General features: G+C 41.7%; 1 protein-coding gene across 1 annotated transcript in view; it reads left to right on the forward strand.

Annotated features, from left to right (window-relative positions):
- Positions 1-2,115: 2,115 nt before the first annotated feature.
- The window catches only part of LOC6597089 (Ig-like and fibronectin type-III domain-containing protein 2), a 72,959-nt gene continuing 49,524 nt past the window's right edge, over positions 2,116-25,550 (forward strand). Inside the window, exon 1 of the mRNA XM_026989910.1 lies at positions 2,116-2,594. The gene's annotated coding sequence lies outside the window, so the exon portion shown is untranslated. The remainder of the gene's footprint in view (positions 2,595-25,550) is intronic.

Here is a 25,550-nt window from a genome sequence, read left to right on the forward strand (position 1 = left end):
CTACAAGATTGGCTAATTTTAAAGACTGCTCTTTTTTAATTGTGTCTAAAATTGGGTCTAAACAAAAAAAGTCAAATCTTAAAACGTAAGGTAAACGGAATGAAACGTTTTTTCATATAATTAGTATTAAAATTCTGTTTTCCAAGCTGATTTGAAGCATTACTGATGACTTTGTCTCAGATCGACATGTTATATACCTATTAAGGCATATGATTAGTGTTCTGTATATATTTTTCGATCCAAAATTTATTTGAGATAGCTTTATAATGGGGACTGTCTAGCTTCTGCATTCATTGGAGCCTGAGATGCGAAAACTTTTCCTCAATTCTATAATAACTTTTTTTAAGGGTATGCGGAATGCTGCAAATTTTTCTATAAGTGTTGCTGACAACAAACTGCCCATACAAATTCGATGTTGCCAACGGTAAGTGGTATGGAACGAACCGTGAACAATGTATGGAATGAGTCTCATTGTTGCTACCGATCCAGTACCCGATTCAAAGAGAGCGAAAAGGACAGCCATAGCCGATTAAACAGAGAAAAAGAGCCAATAGCCGTTTTGAAGAAAGCAGTTCGGTCATCGATTCTATCGATTGGACACGAGCGGTGAGCGCCAAAGGGAAATTGTTTGAACAATTGGACAAGGATATAAATGCAATCCAGTGGAATAATGATAAAGTAAATTAAATCAATCGATGAAGAAAAAATACTTAAGATTTTTGTGGAGAAAAGTCGACAAGTCTGTTCATGGTTGAATTTTAATATTCGGTTGAATATTACTCGCTAAATAGAACTCCCAGCCCTGAATATATAATTTGTACCGCCTGATGAATCAATTGTCCACTTGATTGGCTAATTTTAAGTACTCTCTTCAATCGTATTGCTTATAAAATAACGTTTAAGCAGGTCTACGAAATTGTACTTTTTACATTATACCTACTCAGTAACTACACTGTAACTATACATTTGCTACATATCAGGAACTGTAAATTACATCTTTTTGTGAGAGTAAAAGAAAATAAGTATTTCAAGCGATATGGCAGCCTTGAAACTGGAGCGATTGCAGTGTTGCAAAACCTTGAAAGTAAATTTCAAATATGGAATAATTTAACCGCCACGGGATTCGAAATTAGGTTTTCAAAACATTATAAATTGGCTTAGTCGGAATCAATAATGCAAGTTCAAGGCACCCAAGACGCCATAATATTTAGCATTTAGCATGTCTAAGTACCAAATGTTGTTTATACTCGTATATCTTCACATAATATTATTTGGCTTCTAATTAAAGCGAGTTTGGCCAGTTTTTTCTTCCAGTTGTTGTTATTGTTGTAGCTGTAGCTGTTGTGCCCCTGCACTGTGTTTCGATTTTTGCGTCGAAGTTTTTGTGAACAACAAATGGACCGATAAAAAGTAAACAATTGCAAAACAAAAACAAAACAGAAATGTGCAAATTAAATGATCAAAAATAATCAATTTAATTCATCAAAATTGATGATGAAAATGCACAATTTGCGTGGGTTTTATTCTCCAAATACCGCAGCCGTATCATGATAAGTTTGCCGTGAAATCATGACTGCCGCCGAAGCAGCGTGCAAAAGCAAAAGCCTCGCATTGCCACCTGTTAAGACTAGACACCTATCGTTGTTGTTTTTGTTGCTGCTGTTGCTGTTTTATCCTATTTGCTTTTATTTTGTTGTCTTTCCGCTCTCGCTTCGCTTCGCCATCCACCATCCACCATCCGCTCTTCGTCAGGCTTCCTTTCCCTCTTTCTCACTCTCTGTGTTCCCGTCTCTGTCGCTCTGTCTCCTGTCCACATGTGAGGCTTGTTTGTTGTTGCCGGCTTTTTACCGAAAACAGCTGAGACCCCCCCTGCCTCCCACCGCCCACCGCCCTTGCCCAACATCGCTGGCATAGAGAACCAGCTGCTTTGTGTTTATATTTTTTTCACGTCTGCGCACCGTCAGCCAATCATCCGCGCCCCTCTCCCCGCGGCCCGAGCCATCCATCATACCAGACACGAAGCCGCTGCCGAAGCCGAGGCCGAGCGCCGCCGCTGGAGAACCATATAAAACGGCCCCACATCGCTGCTTGGGGCTGAGTCGTCTAACGGAGTTTAACCCAAGCTGAGAGCGAGAAAAGTTCTGGTGCTAGCCGCAGAAAGCACCATTTCAGACAACGAAAATTCTGTTCGTATAGTTGCCTGCCTCGAAAATTGTTGCCACAGTGAACAAACAAAAACAAATAAAAATTTCGCACAAGTCACAAGCAAGTGCTCCGAAAAATACAAAAAAACCCCTGAAAATAATCGCATGGCATAAAAGCAGAACAGCACGCAAGTGTTGCCTAGATTCAAAATAGGTAATAAATCCGACAGAAATTGCAATCAATAAGCAACAAAAATCCCCCCTCAATTTTTTAACAATTTTTTTGAGACATGCAAAAGTGGCCAACAGAGTGTTAACAAAAATCACAGAAAAAGCACCAACAACGGAACGGTAACTTGCGAAACAGTTTTTTTTCAAGTGTTTTGTTTGCTGCCGCTGTGCCGTGTGCTGCCTTCGTCGCTGCTGCGCTGCTCAACAAAAGAACTTTGGGTATGTTTGTATTTTCTTGGAGCTCTGCCTCTGCCTCTGCCTCAGCCTCTGCCTTGCCTTTGCCTTTGCCTTTGCTCCGCTGTTTGTTTTGTTGTATTCCATGCAAATTAAATTAAGCAATTAAACGAAACACACAAAAATTGTATTCGTTGTTTGCCCAAGCTCAATTCTTTATTTCTCTACGATTGGATTACCTCATGCACGGGGGCTGAGACTCTGAGACCTCCCCGGAGTTGAGCGGAGCGGATTGCAAAAGTATCTTTATTATTAATTTTTTGCGTTGCGTTGCGTTTCGTTTCTTGGTATTGGCAATTATTACAACATTTGCACAATCGGTCAGTTATTGGCCGAGTTGATGGCAGTGCAGCACCAGTTTTTGATTCCATTGTAAGAGGAGTATGAATACCACTTTTCTATACCCTTTAGCTATAGAGTCGGAAGGCAATATTGGGCTATACCCTAAAGATATCCTACCACCCTTCCCCTTTACAATGATTCTTCCAGTTCATGGACAAATATAATGTATTTAAAGCTACGCGGATAGCACTGATAGTCAGTCGGATCAGATCAGATGAATGTTAAATACAGCTCGAATAAGGAAAACAATTCGTTGCGTATCGGGTCGGGTCCGGGTCCGGGTATCCCATAGTTGGAATATCGACTCTATCGCTCGTACACGTTCTTTTTGTTGATTTTACTTTTACTTTGTGCGCTGCGCTTGGAAATTCAAATAAAAACTCAAAAAACTTTTTTAATAATAACAAACGTAAAAGAGAAGAAGAGTGCTGTGCTGTGCTGGAGAGGGGTCCGGGCACGCTGCACTGGAATACTCGTATATTTAATTGAACAACAAAAAGAAAGCCAAACAATCATAGGCACCCATTGCAAAGTGGTTTGTTGTTGCTGCTCCCCGCTCAAACGATATACAATGGACAGAGACTACAACTTCCAGCTAGAACAAGTGCGATGAAAAACCTGAAAATGAACTCAACCGAAATAAAATCAGCGAATTTTTTTGGAAAGTCTTTGAACCCTATTGCACATTCTGTTCCAAAGATGAATTCAAATAAAAGTTAATTTGAAAATTTTATATCTAGAACACACACAAAAATTTGCTTTGGGAAAAGTATTGGAAAAATGCAACCAAACGCGATAAGCGGCGGAAAATTGTCTAACAAAAATTAGATAACAAATTTTTTGGTTTTAAAAAAAAAGTAAAACAAACCGTTGATCTGCGTGAAAATTATACAAGCAGCCATGGGCAGAAAAATGATATAATGTCTTTGGAATTCAGATCCTCTTCTCTACTGCAGATCTCAAAAGTAAGATTTACTGGAAGTCAGAATTATTGAACCTACTTAATATGGAAACGAGCAGGAACGTTGTGAGTCGCAGTTAGGGCCGCGACTCTACATTTGTACCCGAACTCAATTATTATAGCTCTCCTCCGGCAGAAGGCGTACACTGCACGACGAGAGTGTGTGTGAGAGAAAGAGAGAGGGGGAAGAGTAAGCGCGTGGAAGGCTTTGCGTTGCCACTGAAAATTGATTTTATCATTTCGTTCATTCATAATAATAGTTAGATCTGATCCAGATTCGGCAATCTGGTGGTCATTCTCTATAATTCTGCGTTTTCGGGTTTCTCATATCTTAAAAATTGTGGATGTCAAATATTTTCGTTCTTTGTGGAGGAAAAAGGGGCTTGACTAAATTTTGAAATGTATTTGCCTTAGCTCTTATGGGCTCTGAGATCTGATTTGGTCAGACAGACGTGACTGTAACGACTCGGCTATTAAACCTGATCAAGAATATACATACTTTATGGGGCTGGATACTCTTTTTTCTGGGTGTTACACACTGTCCACTGTCAACATAAATCGAATGTATCCCTATACTCTTTTTGAGTATCGGGTAAACAAAATATACCCTTAGTTGAGCCCGATTGGGCCAATTTTCGATAGTTCATTATGTACGAAAGACTTTGAGGAAAAACTTTTATCAATAATCTTCTTTCTTATAGGAGATAATAGTAAAGAAAAATACGACTATAAAAATACCAAAAAATATTTTAATAGGTTTTGAGATCAAAGTTGATGAAATTATATTTAAATTCAATAATATCTGTAAAAAAGTAAAAGCAAATCTGCTTTTATTGAATTTTAATGTTTTTTGGCTTAGGGAATATTTTGGCGGAAATGCCGGAAAGGTATTTACATGATATCGCACGGGAAAGTCGTCGTACACATATCTATAAAGTGAAAAAAAGACAACGTAAACGGATTTCTATTTTGACAATAGGCTTAACTTGTAACTCTTAATTAGCCGTAAAATTGGCGCTAAGGTTGATTCAGGGAAATTTTCCGTTTTCGGGAACGAACAAAAACAGAAGTGGTTTTCGGGGCCAAAAACTCAAACGCTGATTTCAGCGAAACCTGTGACTTATTTTGGAATGTTGGGCATAGATGTTTTTTAAAAATGTTTTCGTTCCTACACAAAAAACTTAAATAAAATTAATTGAATTAAAATTTAAAGTCGCACGAGAGAAATATTTCTTGGGTTGATAAAAGTTTAAAAAATATACCGTGAATAGTATGTATATTAGAAATATTTTCTGGAAGAAATTTTATCATTGTTTTAATGAAATATCTTTTTTTAACGAGACAATAATAGGGATAAAATATATATATATAAATAAAATAATATATAAAAATATATATAAAATAATGATTAAAAATACCGAAGAAATTTACTTTAAGTTATTCTAATAATATTTTTTTCCAATACATTTCGTAAAAAAAATATGATATGGAAGTGTGTTTTTATTTAATTTTAATTTCTCGGTCTCAATGTAACATGAATTTACATGAATTGATTATCGTATCCCTAGGGAATTATCTTCTGCTGGTTGTGCCTTGTATCCGCTACTCTGCTTGCCGTTATTCTTGTCCTTTTCCTATTCGATTGATGTTCTCGTCTTGGCGACAAAGTGCGTATTGAGAGAGCGGATCATCGTAGCTCAGAGAGGATCATTGAAAGAGGTAGGGGATAAAAGCTGTCGCCTTGGTGTGGATCAGTGGGAGTCGGCCGGAAATCTTTGACTTCTTTGGAAGTCCAAGGAAAGGTCAAGGAACAATAGATGAAGCTATTAGTGAGAAAAGCGTTGAAAGAAACACGGCGTGTATGTAGGTATTTACACACATACAATATAATATAAATACAAATAAATAAAGTGCAAACTTTCGCTCAAACCTCCCACAAATGTTTTGCCTTAAGGAAGATTAAAACCAATGCGTTGAAAGATTTGGCTTAGCCGAGTTTGGACATTTTTTTTCAGTTCTCCGCCACTTGCCCCTGGCGCTACTCTAAAATGCAAATTAAATGCGCCAAAGTGTTTGTGGAAAATTAAATGGAAATAATTGAATTAGGCTTAAATCATATGACAGCCGTTCAATTGAATTCCAATAAAAGTCAACAGTCGCATTGAATAAATAAATATGTAATCATTATAGATTCGTGTTTAGGTGTGGAGAACCCATTGAAAGATTTGAGTAGCTTCGCAAATTTGCATAAGCCACCAAAGAAAACTAAATGGGGGGAAAAACTTAGCACTCAAGACTTTCCAGTTGGTCGATTTTACTCGAAAGGACATGTGACAGGCAGCAGGAAAAGCTGTCAATTAGAGCAGGATGCCCATGGCAGGATTTAGTTTTGCAAATGCACAGAAATGGAAATCTTTTAAATAAATTAAAATCTCGAATTCCACCAAAGGCAAATAAAAATCTGCCTCTCGTTCAACACTTTAGAGTTCTCTCGACGAAAAAAAATCCATAATTAATTGTCGGAATAAAAGCATTTATATCAAACGAAAAGTGGCAGAAATGTGTGAAATTCTATACATACAAACGTGTATGAAGACATCTCTTTCGCTCCTCCACTGTGTGCTCCATTAATTCCCCAAGGATATGTTTCCACTCTGAGAACGAGCACGAGAATGAATATGAATGTGCATCGTATATTTTGGTAACTTGAGTCGCCTGCATTGGGGATTTACCAAACAAACCTACACAAAAAACGATGCACACAAAAATTGTCCAACCAAAATTTATTCTGTTGTCGCTTTAGAATAGAGCAGCCACCAAGGACCCACTAAAAAAACCAAGGATAGAACACATAAAAATACAGATACAATTTGCCAGAAACGAGCAGATGTTGACTGAAAAAAAAATATATACTCGTCGCTGAAGAGCTGCAGCCACCATGGGCGCAGTGCTAGAATTGGTTTTCAAACGTGAGAACGAGCGAGGGATACCCTAGATTAAGGACTAAACTAAATATTCGCTGAGCAAAACCTGCCTAGATGAGGATAAGACAAGGATGTTTTATTAGGCACTTCCAGATGCCATTTCTGTCCATCCTCTAGGGCTGGACCATTATAAGTCCATTAACCATTCTGAGGCATTTTATTGTTGCGAATAAAAGCAAAGAAACCCCTTAAAAATAAAGTATTTCAAGGGGTTGTAGTGCTGCCAGTGTGAAGCATGGATTACCTTCGTCTTGACAATTTCCAGCTCATTGTATGCCCATTGTATAACAGACAGGATATAGGAGACAGGAGACAGAAGACAGTAGTCGGGGGTCGTGGGTCGGGAGTCGGGAGTCGAGCCGAGCCAAAGTCACATGAGAGCAATTTTAAAACAGTAAAAGATATAAAGCAAAGGCAAACAACTGATCAAATCTCGACGCTATTGCAATGGGCGTCGTTTTCTAAAATGACGTCTTAGATGGGAGCATACGAATGGCTAAGACACACACAAAAAAAAAAAAAGGGAACAGTCTAAACCTGGAACCCAAAGAAATGGTGCAAGTCGAGCAAGAAGCAGATGAAGATGGGCAAACAACTGAGGCTGCAATAAATCCCCGGCCAGACACGCCAATGGAGATGGAGGAGCTGCAATATTGGGAAGCAGTTGAACCTCCTTGGTGCTTTGGTCCTTGGGTGCTTTGGTGCTTTGGTGCATGGGTTCCTGGGTCGAATAGCGCAACAGAATGTCAATTACTTGGATGTGAGGTTAGGTCAAAGAAGAACTTGATTTTCATTTGGACATGCCCCCCCACCACCCCAAACCCGCCCGCACCTCCCAGCCCTGCCTCGCCCTGCCCTGCCCTGCGCCAAGAAAGGAAGGAGAACTTTTTCTGGGGTCCTTCCGATTGCCTTTGCCCTGGTTACTTTGACTAATTTAAGTCTGTTGCATTCGGCAATCGTTTTGCGGAAAGCAATAAATTTTCATGCAGATGCAGGAACATTTTAAGGATTAAGGCATACGAGGCATACGGGGCATAAGCAATTTTGTACCTCTTTCCGCCAGCCTGATTGTGTGGCTCGATTTGGGGTTTGATTTTTCATATTCCAGCCGCATCTCTCACCTCATCCACATCCTCTTCCCCCCCCAATCCCTTTCCTTTGTGCGTTGCCATCGACAAGTGAACTGAAGTTGAGTATTAGGTCGTGGCTTCGTCCCGTGGTCGTCCTGTCCCCAGTTCCAAGCGTTCTTCAGTGGGCTTTCATTTATCGATGGCCAGTTTGCATGTTTGTCTGTCAATTGGATTTCGTCCTGTAAGTGAGCTAGCTTTGAGTTCTGAGTTTTCTCTGTCCAAGAGCCAGGCAGTCCAGTCGCAGTCGCAGTCGCAGTCGGCAGGGCACTTGCTTGCTTGCCTTTGAGCTAAGTAACATTCAATGGGCTGGGCCGAGGTCGTCTCGAACATTTCTTTGTGCCTTTGAGCTTGGAATTCCTCGAGCTTCGAGTTGAAATTTCCAAATTGTTCACAAATTTGTACATTCTTTCTGCATTGAGAATTTCTTTAATTGTTAGATTGGAAAACCCTAAAGTCATGCTTTTGAGTCGCCTTTATATATATCTGGTTCCCAGTAGATGGAATAAAATATATTTCTCATTTAATGCAGGCGAATCCCTTCCATTATCCATCATAGCTGATGAGAAACCATCAATATCGAAGCTATCCATCGATTTCTTCTCTTCGATGGGAAGATATCGACTTTCGATCTTGTGAAGAAAATTTAAAGAAGAAGAAAGAAGATGAAAACCTTTCTAAAACAAAAATTAAAGTGTTTATTAGACTTGAAGTTAAATTTTTATTTGCTAATAATTTTGTAATTTTGCTATTACTATTTTTTTTGTTAATAATGTATTTTTAAACAAAATCTCATAACGTATTTAATTTTGGATTAATTCCTAAATTTAATATTCAAAATATCCATTGAAAACATTTTTTGCTTCACCAATATAGAAGTCTATGTAAAATAAAAACAAATATTTTAAATTCTAAAAAATAGTTTAAAAGGAATGTTGGGGCGAGACTTTAGGGCAACACTTACTGAGCAATTTACTCTCAAAATTAGTTAAAAAGTGCCTGCTTTGCTCGAGTTGATAAACAGCAATAAATGGGGCATACTCGCAAGCTCGAAAAGAATACGAGGGGGCCCCCGCAATAACAGTTACAATAGCCGAGACGAACTGCGATGACTGTAACGAGTCTTACTCCACGAAAGTGACGTCTTCTGGCTGTGGTGGAGGGGGAATCACCAGTCGAGGAAGAAGTTGAAGTCGTCGCATCAAAATGAATGGATATAGTTTAAGCGTACGAAAAACATACCCGAAACGGAACAACTAATGGATGGATGTATGGCTGGCTGACTGGCTAAAAGATGGGCTCTGACAGGGGATAGGGATAGAGAACTGTCAGATCGTAGTGATGCTACTGCCACTGCCACTGCCACTGGAACAGCCAGTGCTACTGATGTTGTTGTCGCTATTTTATTCCACTATGAACTCGGAGCGCGTCGCGTCATTCGCAATTTTTCTATTGTTTGCGCAGTTTTTTTTTCCTTCCTCGTGTTTTGTTCCTTTTTGCACGTTACGTCTGTTTGTCTGACAGCTGAGCACTGTTTATATGCCAGACATATACGTATACGTATGCGTATGTATGTATATAGCCTGTATACAGATATCTGGCTAATACTTATGTCTGGTTTCTGTGAGTGGGGGCAGCCAGCAGACGACTGTCTGTCGACAGAGTTCGTTCGTATTACCCGTCAATCTTTACTTTCATGTGCTCGTTTGTTACGTTTTTACACTGCCAGCGAGGGGTAAGTGAGTGCTCAGTTTTTTTCTTCTATTTTTTCCCCCGAATTTCATAGTAGAGGAATAGGTATCAGTATTTTGATTTTAGGCTTCAAGTGGAGAGTATTCATAGAGCTTTAGGGTTGGTTGTAATACTCTCAGAGCATAACTGAGAGCAAAGCCATTTTAAAATAAAATTCACGCTGATTAAAAACTCTTTTTTAACCATATTTCATCTTAAAATAATACATACAATTTGTTGGAAATTTTTATTTATTTCTAAATTTTAAAATTTCTGGCATTTTTTTTCTCTCGGTGTAGAATAATAAATTCTTTCTAGAAATGGTCAAAAAGATGCAGATCAAAAATTGAAAATTAATAAAAACACAATTCTACAATTAATTTAAACTTTATAAATTTAGCCAAAAAACAAATAATAACAAAAAAAACAGGAAAGGGTTTAAAAATTAATAGCTTGAAAATTAAACACTCTATATTTATATAGTTTAAGTACAGAAAATATTATACAGATATTCTTAGCCAACTCGCAAAGCGGTTCCAATTTTTTAAACTGAACCTCAAAACTTTCTAACTCTTTTCTTATATTTTTTAACTTTTTGTCGTACGAATGTCCGCAGATTTGAAGAGCTCAATTGTTACGCTCGTAAAGTGTCCGCAGAGAGTAAAACGCATTTTCTAAATGTGAAAGGAGGATATCAAAAACACTTTCACAATAAAAAAATCGCAAAATAAACCAGAAAACCCCTAATAGTTTTCATCCATACAGACGTATTAAAATCTTAAAAAAGCTCGCACCAAAGGATGAAAAAAAGAACATACATACAAACACACACACACATACACACCAGCTACGAATGCTTTGTCCTTGTTTGCTGCTGGAGAAATGAGCAAAAAATTCCACCGAAACGGCAAACGAAGTGCGCGGGGAGGGGGTGGAGGTGGAGCTGCAGCTGAAGCTGGAGCTGGAGCTGAAGCTGGGGAACGAGTGCCTTGTGTGACAGAAGTGACACTATTTTCTGGTGTTGCCACAGTAGAAATTCGCTAATGCTCGTGCAGCAGGCAGCAGGCAACAGCGGCATTTGGTACACTGGGGATCCAGATCCAGCGCCGCCATGTTGCAATTATTATTTCCGGCTGGAAGCAAAATAAAGTTGGATATGCAATGAGCAGGAAGCAGCACACAGGAGGCGTGGCGTGTGAAAAAATGAGGCCTCCTAACAGACACACACACACAGCGTCGGCCAACCTCAGAGCGTGCTAGAAATGGGACCGTGAGGAAGGATAATTTCGATCGACGAAGAAGGAAAAAGCTCGATTATTGCACAGTGATCGTCGTAGGATTCGTAGTATGTATGCACTCGTAAAGCTATAAAGCACTGGTTGGGACGCATTCTGCCTGGTGCTTCTTCTGTAGAGTGTAGAGTGGCTGAGTGGCTACTGAAATCTACTGAACTCTCCTGGCATCGATGTGCATCACGTGCTCTTCACTAATCCGTACGCACATCTCGAAAACGGGAATTCTGTTCTTTGTTTAATGAGGTTATTCTTTTTTTTTGTACTGATATTTGAGATGTGTATTGAGTGTTCAATTACCAAGGCCTTGGTGGACATTTCGCCGGGAATTTTGGCTCTGATCGTGCCTACATTGACGTGCATCACGCGACTATCGCAGGACTAAAGGGTTTCTCTGTCGGTTACCCTCAGCTGCATTCCAGCCAGCGAGCCAGCCAGCCAGCAAAAAAATAACCGTACATAGCACTGCCACTGCCACGTCGTCGTCGTCGTCGTTTCCTCTTTTGTTTGTGCGCAGCGCATAATTTGCGAGACAAACATGCAAAAATGCCCCAGAAGTGAAAAAAATTTGCAAACCTACATAGATACGCGCACACACACACACACACACACACGTACACTCAAAAATACATATGTACGTAGGGGGAAAAATGGCAAACAATTCCCCAGAATATTGAAGTGCAAAATGGCGAGGAGCGTCAGGCCCTAGACCAGGCCCAAAGGGGGTGTTGGGCCTGCCAGGAGTGGGTGTGGCTGTGGGTGTGGGTGTGCGGTAACGGGTTTGAAGATTTTGAACTTTTTGCGGTGGCCGTCGACGACGTCTGGGCCGCTGTCGCTGCCACTGCCGCTGCCACTGCCGCTGTTCGTTTCGCTTCAAGACGCAAAAGTTTATCTTGTGCTTAGGCGCAACAGCAGCGCAGCGTATTGCAACGGCTTCATCACAAAGTAACCGCTTCCAACGGTACTCCTTCGCTGCTCTCCTGCTCTCCTGCCCCCCATTTTATCTCTGTCTCTCTGTGCGTTTGTGTGTGTGTGTCTGGGTGTGCTGGTTGGTGTGGCAGCTTTTGGGGCGCTCTTTGACTTGTTTATGGTTATAAGTTGATAGCCGAAATGAAATCCTCCGAAAGGGATTTGGCTGTGAGGCTCTGTGGGCCCAAAACCTCATTATTGGACAGACCAGGCGAGAACTTCAAAGCGAACGAAATCCGACGGCCAAAGCTGGACGGAGCTACCGTTTATTTAAAGGAAATACCCTCCCACACCCGCACCCGCACCCCCTCTCTCTCTCTCTACCTCTCTCTGCTGGTACATTTTTTATACCCCATGTGTGTGTGTGTGTGTGCTTGGGGATATTATTGACTAATGGCTGCAGCGGACGGGAGGGAAATTTATGATGGTTTCCAGGAGTCTCGAATGTAATTTAATGAACATTTTTGATGGTAATTGAATATGGCGTTTGGGTTTGCCGAATTCTGATGAATTCCGCCCACTCTGCGCTCACTCTCAGCCAAAAAAAAACATTTATAGTTTATATGCGACTGATAGGGGAAAATGCATTTGTCACGTGTAAGCGGGACTCCAGCTATTTCTCAGAGCCCCTCCCACGCCCACGCCCACACCCACAGACTGACGACTAGGCAATAATAAACTATATAAATAATTATAGATATTGCCCAGAATCGGACGGTGCCTGTCACCGCATCGAAATCTGAGACTCAACTCTCAATTTTCTCCTCCCCCTTTAAACAACACCGTCTGCCGGCGCTGAGGCACAGCGAGGCACAGTGGGGCAGGGTCGGCAAGTACAAGCGAAATGGAATCGTAAAAACGGAAACAAGTTGCAAATAAACAGTAGACCAAATCCCCAAGAACGTTAAGAAAGCAACAGAAACGTTTGTTTAGCACTTGAAAAATGTGCTCGACTCGACGGCACAAAGGAACGGCAACAGCAACAGCAACCAGCCCGATCATCAGGCTCATACCACCCCCATGCCTCCCCTCCCCTACCCCCGTGCTTTGTACTGTCAACCTTTATATGAATATTTTGTAAGCCTTTTTTTTTTGTGAAGTTAGCCCAGAAAAGGGGCTGCGTGTGAAGGCATTTGGCGGTTTTCTATACAGAATGGACAGTGGTTTTCATTGCATAAAAAGTTTGTTCAGCTGAAGTTTCCATCATTACAGAAATAAATAACATTCCGATGCTCATATTATGAGGAATTTTTTTCTTATAAGTAATATAATATATTAAATATATTTTAATGAATGGAAAGCCTATACATTTAAAGGGCAGGTGGTCGAGTAGTTAGCACTATTCTGTTAATTAACACACATTTAAGTTTTATCGATATGGAAAACACCCAAGCGATATGTCGATGGACAAAGTCTGTCTTTGGAATCAGCAGGGAAGAGTGGAAAAATTGCAATTGCTAATGGATACCTTTTTGAAACGTAAATTCTGAACTGTATTCTGAATAAACAGTACATTACTTATAGTACTATTTTATTTACAAACATTTCGACGTTTGGAAAACCCAACCAAAATGTTGTTCATAAATAACGAATATTTTTGAGCACTGTGCGTAACCTTTTCATTCTGTTTTTTCGTCACTGTGGTCACGTCGTTGTCATCAAGGCAACCAAGGCACCACGCCCTAAAAGTTCGCCTCTCCTGCCATCATCATCAAAAAAAGCAGGGGCAAATGGAAAAGGGGGACGAGAGCGACGGCGACGGCGACGGCGACGGCGTAGGGTTGAAGGGAAGGAGGGGAAGGAAGGGAAAAACTTTGGGGACAAACCGAGGAATACAACATAATTGCAATTTGCGTAATTGTGCCCCTAAAGCTGAATGAGAAATGAGCGGCAACGAGTCGTGCCTGGAGTAAGTGAGAAGCGACCAGAGTCGGAGTCAGAGCCAGAGCCAGAGCCAGAGCCGGTGCCAGGGCTTGCTTAGCCAGTGCGCGGATGACAGGCCCCGGACGGACAGTGCGGACAGCACGCGGACAAGTGAGCGGACGGAATGGAGCACGGCTAAAATATGAATATCCGAATGTACTTAATAAACAAAAATACAAAAGAAAAGTAGCCAAAACAAACAGAATGTAGTATGCATTAAAAGAGAGAGCGAACAATGCTCTCGCTCCCGCTCCCACTCCCACTCCCGCCTCCAGTGGGTGGAGTGCCACATTTTTTGGGGCACTCAGATCGCCCGGGGGGATACCGGAGTCGGGGGAAGTTGTTGGCTTCCGTATGACACCCATGGCAAACTGCAGCGAAGTTTTCATATATATTTTTGTTTGCCCTCTGTTTTGTTTTCTCGTTGGGGAATATTTTTAATTTTAATATGCATGCTGGACGTTGCCCCGGCGTTAGGGGTTGTGGTTGTGTTCGGCTACGGGGGATACCAGCTGAAAGTTTTTTGTTTGGGTTGTTATTGTGCATTTTTGAGGGATTCGTTCTTTACCGCTCACTCGTTAATATATATCACGGTGCGTTAGGGCTTTGCCCAATGAATAAAGACGGATTGGAATATCTTTTCTATGAGGAATGTGTCATACGATACACATGGAATTTTGTATAATTTTAGGTGCCCAAGATTTCAAATTTCTTGCCATCGAATACATTCCCATCATTCGATTGTACAACCTTGTTTCAATGACTATAAATCATATTTGGAAGACAAAACAGAAAGTAGCATGTACAGATGTGAAACACAATAATTATCGCATTGTGAATCCACAATTGCTGACCTCCGCACGGACTGACGCTGCCGTGTAAAGCCAGCCCTCTACACGTCAATTTGGAGCTCTGCTTGAGTCGCCTTCACCTTTTTTGTGGGCCATGTGCTGTTCTCGGCCATGTTCTCGGCAAAAGTCAACTGGGGACTAGCAAAAAGAGCTCAAAATTACACACAGTCAGTCCACCCACGCGTCGAAAAGCCGAGGTTGTTGCCGCTGTCGCTGTCGCTGCCGCTGCCGCTGCCGCTGCTGCTGCTGCTGCCTCTGTGGCTGTGGCTGTTAGCCAGCTTATTGTCAACTATTTAAATGCTGCAATTTTGGCCTTTTGTGCAGTCGGAATGTGTGTGAGGCGGCCCGAGCAGCCATTACACTTGTGGCCATTGTTTGCCTTTATAGCCTTTTGTTGCATAAATCGTTTACACAGAAAAAGAAGGAAAAGTTACTGCTGCTCTCGCCACGTTTTTTTCCCCCTGCCTGCCTGCTGCTGTTCTTATGCTGGCTGCTGGCTGCTGACTGCCGTGTGTAATTTTTCATTCACACCACGTGCTTGGCAGAAGGCGATGGAGGCGACCGAGGAGGTGGTGTCGTCGGTGTCGGTGGCGGTGGCAAAGGATCCACTAGAAGCTGCAGCACTGCAGTTGTACTTTTACTTTCTCCCTACAAGCCCCCTCCCAAGCACCAACATCCAGAATTTTTAATGGCAGCGAATACACGCGTAAGACGCGACCATTTCCATAATGCAGCACAAGAAGCGCTCAGCTACAAGCATCTTCAGCGCGAATAGGTTGCACGTTGCACAAGCAAGACCAAAAGGACTCGGCTGGCACATACTCTGTACTAAAACGGCTGGAACTGCTCTAGGTATTAGGACCTACTCCACGAAGTAAATTGTGAATATCCTGGATATCCTCTAACTCGATCTGAGTTGACGAAGTGTGACAGGATGTCGCATGCCCCTAGACTATACGATTACAGCGCATAAAAACAAAAAACAGAAAGAGAGAACAAAACTTTTTACACTCAAACTGTATTTAAATGGTTTGGATCTGGGTCTGCGTGAGTCTTATCCTGTTTCCCCTTCTCCTTGGCGCAGCATCTCCATGCCTTTTTTTTTTGCTTCTTTTGGCGCACTTTTGTTCTTAAAATTCTGCGAACGTGATCGAAATGTTTGGCTGTGTAATACATTCGGATATTCAGTGCTGGCAGACCGTACTCCCCATGTATCACTTGAATATAAATGTATTTTATTTCGTTTTATATATTGTTTGAATTTATGTAAATTATTCACTGAATTTAGTGGATTTCATTTGGGGAGTCTGTGTGTGTCTTTGGCCGCCATCTAAGTTCATAAAATACGTATAAATTCTCAGCGGGCAGTGGGCCCTAATTGTAACCATTTTACAGAACCATAAATGTAAATGATTCAATGTCTTTGGCTAATTGAGAGTAGTTGTAATTTCCCAAAGGAAAAAATCTATTGAAATGTTTTTGATGCGGTAATACGATACAATAATGTGCTCTGGCGTCTCGCTTTATTTCAAGGATACAGGACACAGCTGTCGTTCTCATCACACTCCTTTGAAAACTTTTATCCTGTGTCTCTTATCGAGTGTAGCAACACCCCTTTGTTCGCTTGATAATTATATTTCGTGTGTTTATCGCTTTACGAGCTAATATCACGTATACGCCACAGTACACAATTCGTATATTCATTCATATTTCAGCTATGTGTTTTTTGGTGTTGCCAAACACGATTAATATGCTTGTTGGGTTTTGTGTTTACTTAGGTCTAAGTATCGTAACCAAAACAGGTGGCTCCCCTCAAAACTTTGGGCCTCTCAATGACCTTTTGTCTTAATTACACAGACACGCACAGCCCCACATCCCAACAGCCCAACAACCCAACAGCCCAGTCAACCTGCTTCAAGGCGAGACGACTCCAAGAGCGCGTCTCCCATGCAAAGAAATATTAATGAGCTGGCTGAGGCTCCGGCTGTGAGCTCCGAGTGCTGTCCAAACAACAGCAACAGCATTTTGTCTACCGCTTTGTTTGTCGTTCGTTTGGCCATAGATTTTTGATTCAAATTTAATTACTTAAAGGAAATTATACTCAAATTGGCTTTCAGCCCGGCTCACGCAAGTGGAAAACATTTTCATCATTTCTTCATCAAGATTATTTTGGGGCTGCTTCGACCAGAGGGGGTTGTGTTTTCTGATTGGGTGCTGGTGCTCTTTTCTGTGTGTGTTTAATGCTATTAAAAAGGCTTTCAAGGGTTACTTGAAAATCAATTAATCCATTAAATTGTAGATATTTAACAGCACAAAATGTTTGTGGCTCCCTCGATGCCAGTTTTTGGTATATTTTCCAGCAATTTGGGGTTTTTACCAAAACGAAAATGATATTTTCAACGGCCTGTAATTTGGTGAAGCACTTTGTTCGAGATGATAAATTAATTAGATCATTTACGGTCGTTTTACTAATGATTTCTATTTATATACTGTTTATATTCAAGATATTAAAGATAAAATGTTCATTAACTCTTCAAGTTTGGCTGGATCTAAGTTAATAGAATGTTTTTCTAAAGTGTAATCCTATTCTTTTAAGCATATTCATTAGATAATCGCACTTACTTAATTTCTGATTAATTCTGATTCACCTATAAAAATATTCACACTTAATCGTAGTTGTTACTATATCACAATGTATGTATTTTTATGTCCTACAACTTTTGTTTCTTTTTAATTGAAAAAAATATGATGCATATTTAAATAGTTGCATGACGTCGTATGAAAAAGAAGCTGCAAAAATAAAGTAATCAGACTCGGGTTTAAAGCACATTTGCACATTCCTGCCCAAGTAAATTGCGCAAATATTGACAATATGATCAAGCCAAAGTTGAAGCCCGAGACCGAGGAAACCAAGGAAACCAATGCCACGACAATTTGCCAAACCCCAAGTCAAATACCAGATTTTCATCACAAGAAAAGTGTCAGCCAAAGGGAAAATTTGCCAAAATTCTAATTGTGCCAAGAAACAGGCAAACAAACAGAAACAGAACAGAAAAATACTTGCATGAACAACATATGTACGAAAATATGTATGTATATGTATAGAGAATCCTCGCATGTGCAAGTAAATCATAGTTCAAGGCTGGATTTAATGCATTTGCAGCCATCTCGGGCTTAGCACAAGGGCGACGACCACTTGGGCCTGGCTGTACTTCAATAAAAATGCAATGTTTCATGCACCAAGTATACACCAGGCACTATATATGTACATATCATATGTACATGCATGGTCGGATACTCGGACACTCATACCACGAAGCACTGCCAGTACCAGTACCAGTACCAGTTCCAGTACCATATAGAAGACCGCAACTAGCACTTAATACAAATAGAAATAAAAATGGGAGAACGGGAGAACGGAACTAGGTTGCCCCCAGCCCTGGGAGAGGGAAGCCAAAGTTACATCAGAAAAGAGAGCTTTGCCTGACCTTGACTTATACACACTTATAACAATTATTTTTTATTTTAGCGTTTTTTTCTCTCTGCTGCTCCGACGACTGCTTATAATTCCAACAGAAATCATTAAAAAAAAAAGAAGAAACAGAAACCCACTCGACTTGATGCAAATAAGCAAAGCAGCAGCAACGTTTGCTTTGAGTGATGCTTATGATGAGGCAGCGGCAGCTGAGTGGGTCAGCAGTCGGGGCAGGCACATGCAACCACAGTGCGCGCTGGCTATGGCGAGCCAGCCACGGAGGGAGGGCTTCCAGTGGGGAGTGTAAGGGCTTGGGTGATTTATGGCACAAGTCCAGTGATAGGGAAAATCAAATGGAATAAATTAGTTGACATATGTACATATGTACATTTTATATAAAACTGCAGTGGGAATTCTTGTTCCAAATTGCTCCCAGATAATGCAGCGAATTCTTCAAAACGGGATACCCCAAAATAAAAAATAACAGCATACATGTCGTGTGCATGATGGGGTTTTTGTTGGGCATAGCATAGCGGATTAAATTGGGTTGATACATACTAAGAATGTAATAATTATTGTTTTTTTTGGGCACACATCACCAATTTACAGAACAAACTAATTTTGAAAATTTATTTTAGATATATAGAATTTCTCTAGCTTTAAACATAGCAATTTTATCAATTTTTGTTGTACTAAAATATAAAATAGTTGCCATCATATCGAGCACCTACTGTTGGCTCTTTGAAATGCACACAATCGGTTGACTCTCAGCCAGTTATAGATGTGTCCATGTGGGTTGGGCCCGGTCCCAGCCCCCCCGGCCACCACTCTTCGGGCACTTTGGGAGGGGGGGAGGTAGGGAGTGGGGTGCAAACCGAACAGAATCCACAATATCCAAGCACGAGTTCTATGAAAGTCGAACAATACTCGTAATGATTGTAACGAACCTCAAAACTCAAAACCGACTGAGGCGCAAGATCAATAATTAAAATCGCTGCTAGGTGCTGCTAGGTGCTGCTTCTCTTGATTACACAGAAAGATACTCGGCTACAGCGGCAGATACAAAACGAGGAGGCAGAGATGTACAGAGAGAGAAGCTCTAGGCAAAGAAGATGAAGATAGTTATCTGCGAAGAGCAGAGAAGCCAGAGAGCGTAAAACAACAGCAACAAAGCGTAAACCGCAAAACGAAACGAAACGAAAAAAAACAACAACAACAACAAAAACACAAAATGGCATCGTTGGATGATGCGCCTCAAGGTCATGTGAGCATTTTTATCGTATTGAATTCACAGCGTTGAAAATCAGATAAAGAAAAATATCAAAAATAATAATAATCATAATAATAATAACTCGAAGCAATTAAAGTCGAGTAAGAAAGGGTCTGCTGGGCATTATCTGTGGTCGGGACTGAACAATTGATTGAAAAGAGATGGCAATACTTGATAAATTTACCGAGTTCTTTCAACCGAACTGGAAAGTCAACTATGTATAAATACCAAAAGGAGAGAGGGGATACAAAGGGGTACGGTATTGATAATTGCATCTTTTCATTGCTCCAACATGTGAGTAAAGCAAGCCAGAGGGCTTACAAACTTGTTGTTGGGGACTCTCGAACATCTTGTGTTAGAAAGTTATAAGGCCGTAATCGGTTATCCTGTCCTGTTGTTGGCTTAAGTGTGTGTGTGTGTTTGCCTGTTAGCGGAGTGTCAGGAGTGGAGCTGTTGAAGCGCACCGAAGGGCGGCAAAATGTGCGACACGAACTGTCAGGGCAAAAGCTCAAAACTATGTATGTATTTTGTTTGGTTCGGGCCCCAGAGGCGTTCTCAACCTGTCAGACAGCGATTGCAAAATGTCTCGCACAACCGACGAGCGAACAATCGCAATTGACACGAGCTGGATAAGCTGACAAAGGTGCTAAAAAATGTGAGAAGATTGAACGCTTCAATGACTGAATGACTGACTGACTGAATGACTGACTGACTGCCAGTTAGGGAACTGACTGACTGACTGCCACTTTATCAAATGACGTACGGGTGACATCTCCTGTTCCCCCCTTTCCAGTTGGCATCTATTTTTGTCGCTTAGTTGTGCATCTACTGGTAAGCTGCTAAGTAACCGAAACTGGAATTAGCCGAAGCCATATTTAGTGACAATTAGTGAGAAAACAACAACACCAACAACAGCGGCAAAGCAAAACAATTTCGAACGAGGAACGAGGAACGAGCAGTACGAGTATTATATGCCAAAAATGTGTAATGCGACACAGTTTGTGAAATGCGAGACCCAACGAAAAGTTCATCCAATCGCTGGCTGGCGGTGGCGACTCCAGCCGGCAAATGTGGCAGGCAGGTGCCGCACACTGTCGACCAAAATGCAAATTTTTGAGCGGATTTGATGGGATTGCTGTTGTTTTGAAATGCCCGGAGTGGAGCATTCGTTATGTAGATGGATGGATGGAGCTCCGGGTACGATAACGAGATGAGATTTTCAATATCAAAAGGCACTTTATCACATTATTAAAATATTGAGAGGAGTTTTCTGAAATAAAGAAATATAAACGATACAAAGCGAATACGAATGGAAATTAAATGAATATAAATATAAATAGAAGACATAGTTGACTACAGGTAAAAAAGCGGCGATCACGCACACAACGTGTATGTTGTTTTCGCTTCAGTGTGTCCTGTGAGAGCGATGAGAGACTGACAGAAAAACATATTAAAACGCAATTGGGTACGACGTCCAGCATCATGGTAACCCCAATCTATGTACAAGCCATCAAAACTGTCCCAGATAACGGCTATAAAAACCAAAGCCCGACATTTGCAGCAAGACAACGTAACAAACGTAATGAATTATTGGCCAAAATACTTAATATTCTGTGGATGAAAGGGCCAAAGACCAGAAAAAATCTGTTCCACGTCCATCTCCAAGTGACAACTGGCACTGGCCTCAGGGGGGGCTGCGGGAGGCGGTGACTGGATGGAGTCTAACGAGTGGCATTGAAACACTTAACGCGTTTATATTTAAAATGTATGACTACGCATATGGTGTCTGGCTAAGTACATAAATGTATAAGTGTCTCTACGATATGCTGGGGGTCTACTATACATACATACATACATATATGCATACGGATCGTACGCGTATGTGGGTCTTGAGTTGTTGCTGTTTCTGCTGAGCTGCTTCTGCTTTTGGCTTACAGCACACACACACACAGTGCATACATAATTAATTTATAAATTGTTAAGACAACGAACGAAACAACACTTGGCTGTACATTTCTTTTGATGCTTTATCAACTGAGTGAGGTGGAGTGGGGGTCGATTGCGGCTGTGGCTGGGTCTTGGGGCTGGGTGGGTTGGGTTGGGTGGCAGCGATACGCTTCGTTTGGGCTGGCTTGACAGCTGCCTACTGGTCGGGTGGTCGGGGTGGTCGGGGTGGTCGGGATGGCCGGGGCGTGTGTGATTGGATGGGAGATGGGATGGCGAGTACAGTCAGCCCGTCTCAATTAAGCGCAAATTGAATTAAATACTTTCACATGCGAAAACAAAGCTGGCCAAACACGCACATGGCCGGAGACACAGCCACACAGACTGGCAGAGATAGACATGCTGGGGAAGTGTTTTTGCTATTAAAAAGGAAGATGGGAATGTACCGGAGAGCAGGAGACAGGGACAGCCAGTCAGAGGAGGCAGGAATTGAAAGGCAGTGAGCACCTAAATGGAAATTCACCAAAATCTGGAAGACGAAATAACAACCTGAGAAAGCCGAGATGCAAAGATAACAAATTGAATCTCCGAGGGAGATTGTGGGAGTAGTCGTTTCTTAGAGTTTGGCCAAGGTCCTCAGGAGTACCACGGGTTGGCAAGGACACGATTCAATGACTTTGGATCGCTGTATTCCACAATTAGGCGGCACTCCCTTGGCTGTGCTGTTTTGCCCCACTGTGCTAAGGCCTCTGATTGTTGCCGTAAATCCGATTCGCCGCCGAGACTATTACGTGGTTAAACGCACAATGTCCACATAGGTCTCAGATGGCAGATCCTCCTGCTGATGCGGCTGCTGCTGCTGCTGCTGTTGGCCAGGCACACACAATCAGTTGACCCACACGAGCACACACACGTACGATAGATAGAGGGATACATGGGACATAGATACAAATTCAATCTTTTACTGCCTCCTCCTATCTGACGGCATCGTTTCACTTTTGTTTCTACAATTTTACACTTGCTTTGGTTTTGGCTTTGGCTTTGGCTTTCGCCTGGGCTGCTGACTCTCTCAATTCTGGCCCTGGCCACCTTTTTGTTTTATTTCGGGTGGGGTTTTGTTTTTGGTGTGGCACAATCTCCTCCAGTGCCCGGTTTTGTACGAGTGTGGCTCCTCCTATCCGCTCCTGACAGATTTTTCTGCGTTGATTTGTCTTGGTCCGTGTGTGCGAGTCGGTTCAGCCTTTAATTCATTAGACCACAATCGTATTAAGTCTGCAGTTGGGGCGGGCCTGCAATTTCATTTCATTTCAGTTGAGGTTTTTTCTTTTTTCTCTCCCTTTCATGACACTTTTTTCCCCATGGCATCGCTTACACACACGCACACACACACAGACACACACACACAGGCGGCCACACTTGGCTCTGGGACATGACAGCTTTTGGCTGTCATGTTTAGTCCGCGCGTTGTGTTGTGATTTCCGTTTCCGCTGGCACGGCAATCCGGCAATCCGGCAAATGCATGCGGCTGTCTCTTTCACGCTTTTTACGCACCCCACCGCACCGCACCGAACCGCACCGCACCGCACGCTACGTGTCGCGTCCAATGAAGAGTACAAGCAAAAAGCGAGCAGACGGAAAAAAGTACTACCGACGGAATTACAAGTTATCGCGCAGAATGGGACACGCACCGCCATTCACTTCGAAAGCTGTAAAAGTCAATAACATCGTTAGCAAAAAATAAAAGAATCAAATTGAAAATATAGTAAGACAGCCACGACAAACACACAAAAAAAGCACCGAAACGCAGCGAAAATAAAATAAAACTTCAGACATCGCTCCGCTAATAAATTCGTCAACGGAATAATTTGCCAAAAAACAAAAAGAAAGATAAAGATACTTTCAACAGTGCTTCGACTAGGAGATACTCACTACTAAGGCAACTGATTGACAGGGACAGAGACATGACATGATAACTGATCTTTCTTAAGATAGCTTGGTATCTTTGGGATGCTTAGATGCCCTTCTGCTAGTCTGCTATCATTTGATTGATTCTAGTAAGTTCAGTGGGTTAATTAATCCTTTCAGATATAGATCTTTTAACTGTTTAAACTATTATCAATTACTATATCCTTAGATAAAGTACAAACACATGCAATTGTTCCTTCATTAGTTACGAATGGAACCCAGTTCTCATTAAGAGCCGAGTTTTTAATCGATAATTATCGATAATTACCATTATAAAGTTCGTATTCCGCTGTGCAACTCTAAGTTTGTCTATTAAGACCTGCTATAGGTTATATATGGTTTCCTTAGCTTCGATTTGTAATCGATCTGGTGGCTGCAGGGCTCCTTCTTTCTCACTCCATTTCTTAGCTTAGATTGGTCTTGAAGTGTAGTAGAACACGATCACAATCGACAGTTAAATGTATAATGCTTCAGTTCAGTCTTCTTTGATTCTAATAGGAAAATCAGGAATCGGCTGTCAGTATGCAAAAAGATGATATTTTTTCTTAGTCCTTTGCCCAAACGAACACTGAACATTTTCCAACCGTTTAAGGGCGCCGCTCCTTGCCCATTTCGTACATTCCCCGCCGCAGAGCTCTGCATACCCCGTTAGGATAACCTCTTGGTTATTGGGTATTAAAAATGTAGAGACTCTAAGCGGATTTCAACATGCTTCATCCGCCCACGCTCGCTCATTGCTCATTGTGTGTGCGCGCCTGTGTCTGTGTGTGTGTGTGTGTGTGTGTCTGAGGAGACGATTTTGTCGACGCCATCGCTGCCTGTTACAGGAAATCAAAGCTTATCAGCGACTACAAGGACGACTGTCGTTGGCGCTGCGTCCTCGCTGCGAACCCTCCATTCCCTTGGAACCCTCTTTAGGCCTGGCATGCGATGCTATTCTATGCTATTCGAACATCCAGAACAGTCAGAACAGTCAGAACAGCCAGAACCGACAGAACAGCCAGAAATGGCGGGGATTCGGATTCCCACCCATTAAATTACATGTCGATGGCATTTCGAGCATTTGCTTTTTTTGGGTGGCAAGAGCAGGGCGGAAAGGGGAGGGTGTGCATCCACCCACACTTGTGTGGTAATCGTAATGTGCGTGGAAATTGATGTCAACAGGTTAATAAGATCTATATTTATGGCGCATTTATACTATACTCGTCGTATGTGTGTTCTCTAAGTGACTCCCTCTCTGCCCCAGCCCCTGTCCTCGTCCCTGCCTCTGGCACTGACTCCGTCTGACTCACGCCGCGTGTGTACCGAGCAGATAAAAGATTATACAGCTTTGCTTCAAGTGGCTTGAATGTGTAATATAATGCGCCATAAGAGGTAAGTGGGCGGTTAATTAAGGAATCTTTTTAAATACGTGCCACGGTATTTCTTTGAAACTGAGGAAGGTATCATTTCGGTTGCTGATCTGGTGGGTGTCGTGTCTCATTTTGTCCTGAGATTAGCAAAAAGGATTATTCGTGTCCTGCAAGTTGGACAGAGGGTTTTCCAGCACATCATTTATGATATAATTATCTAGGAATACCTATTACCCAACCGAGTACCGGACTTTAGATTTTTTCAGCGTAACCCCCAAAAACCACATCACAAAGAACATTTTTAATTACATCAGTATTTCGACTTTTTAGTCCCTTCTTCCCTGTCTCTCTCTCTCTCTCTCTCTGTGTGTCTCCCTCTCTACTTAATACTACGGCTCAAGCGAAACTTTAATATTAATACTTTGGTGAAAGGAAATAAAAGAGAGAAAAGTGAAAATATTGAGAGCAAATTTTTCACAGTCCATTTAATTTAATTAATTTTCATTCGCAATAAATTTTGTTTTTCTGCTGTGGCGGGCATTCTGTCCTCGGAAAGGATGAGGGCGAGGACGAGGGCGATGACAAAGACGACGACAGAGCAGAGATGAGATGCGACGAGCGAAAAAAATGTTGAATTTAAATATATATCATGCTTCGATATCACAGACACGGCTATGATTGACTTTTCCACTAAGTGGAAGGAGCTGGCAGGGGGTTCCGGGGGGAGAGTCCCCGCTCGTATAGAAACCGGGCTA

Source organism: Drosophila persimilis, unplaced genomic scaffold (genome assembly GCF_003286085.1).
Source record: "Drosophila persimilis strain 14011-0111.01,24,50 unplaced genomic scaffold, DperRS2 tig00000431-arrow-pilon, whole genome shotgun sequence".
Lineage (NCBI taxonomy): Eukaryota > Metazoa > Arthropoda > Insecta > Diptera > Drosophilidae > Drosophila > Drosophila persimilis.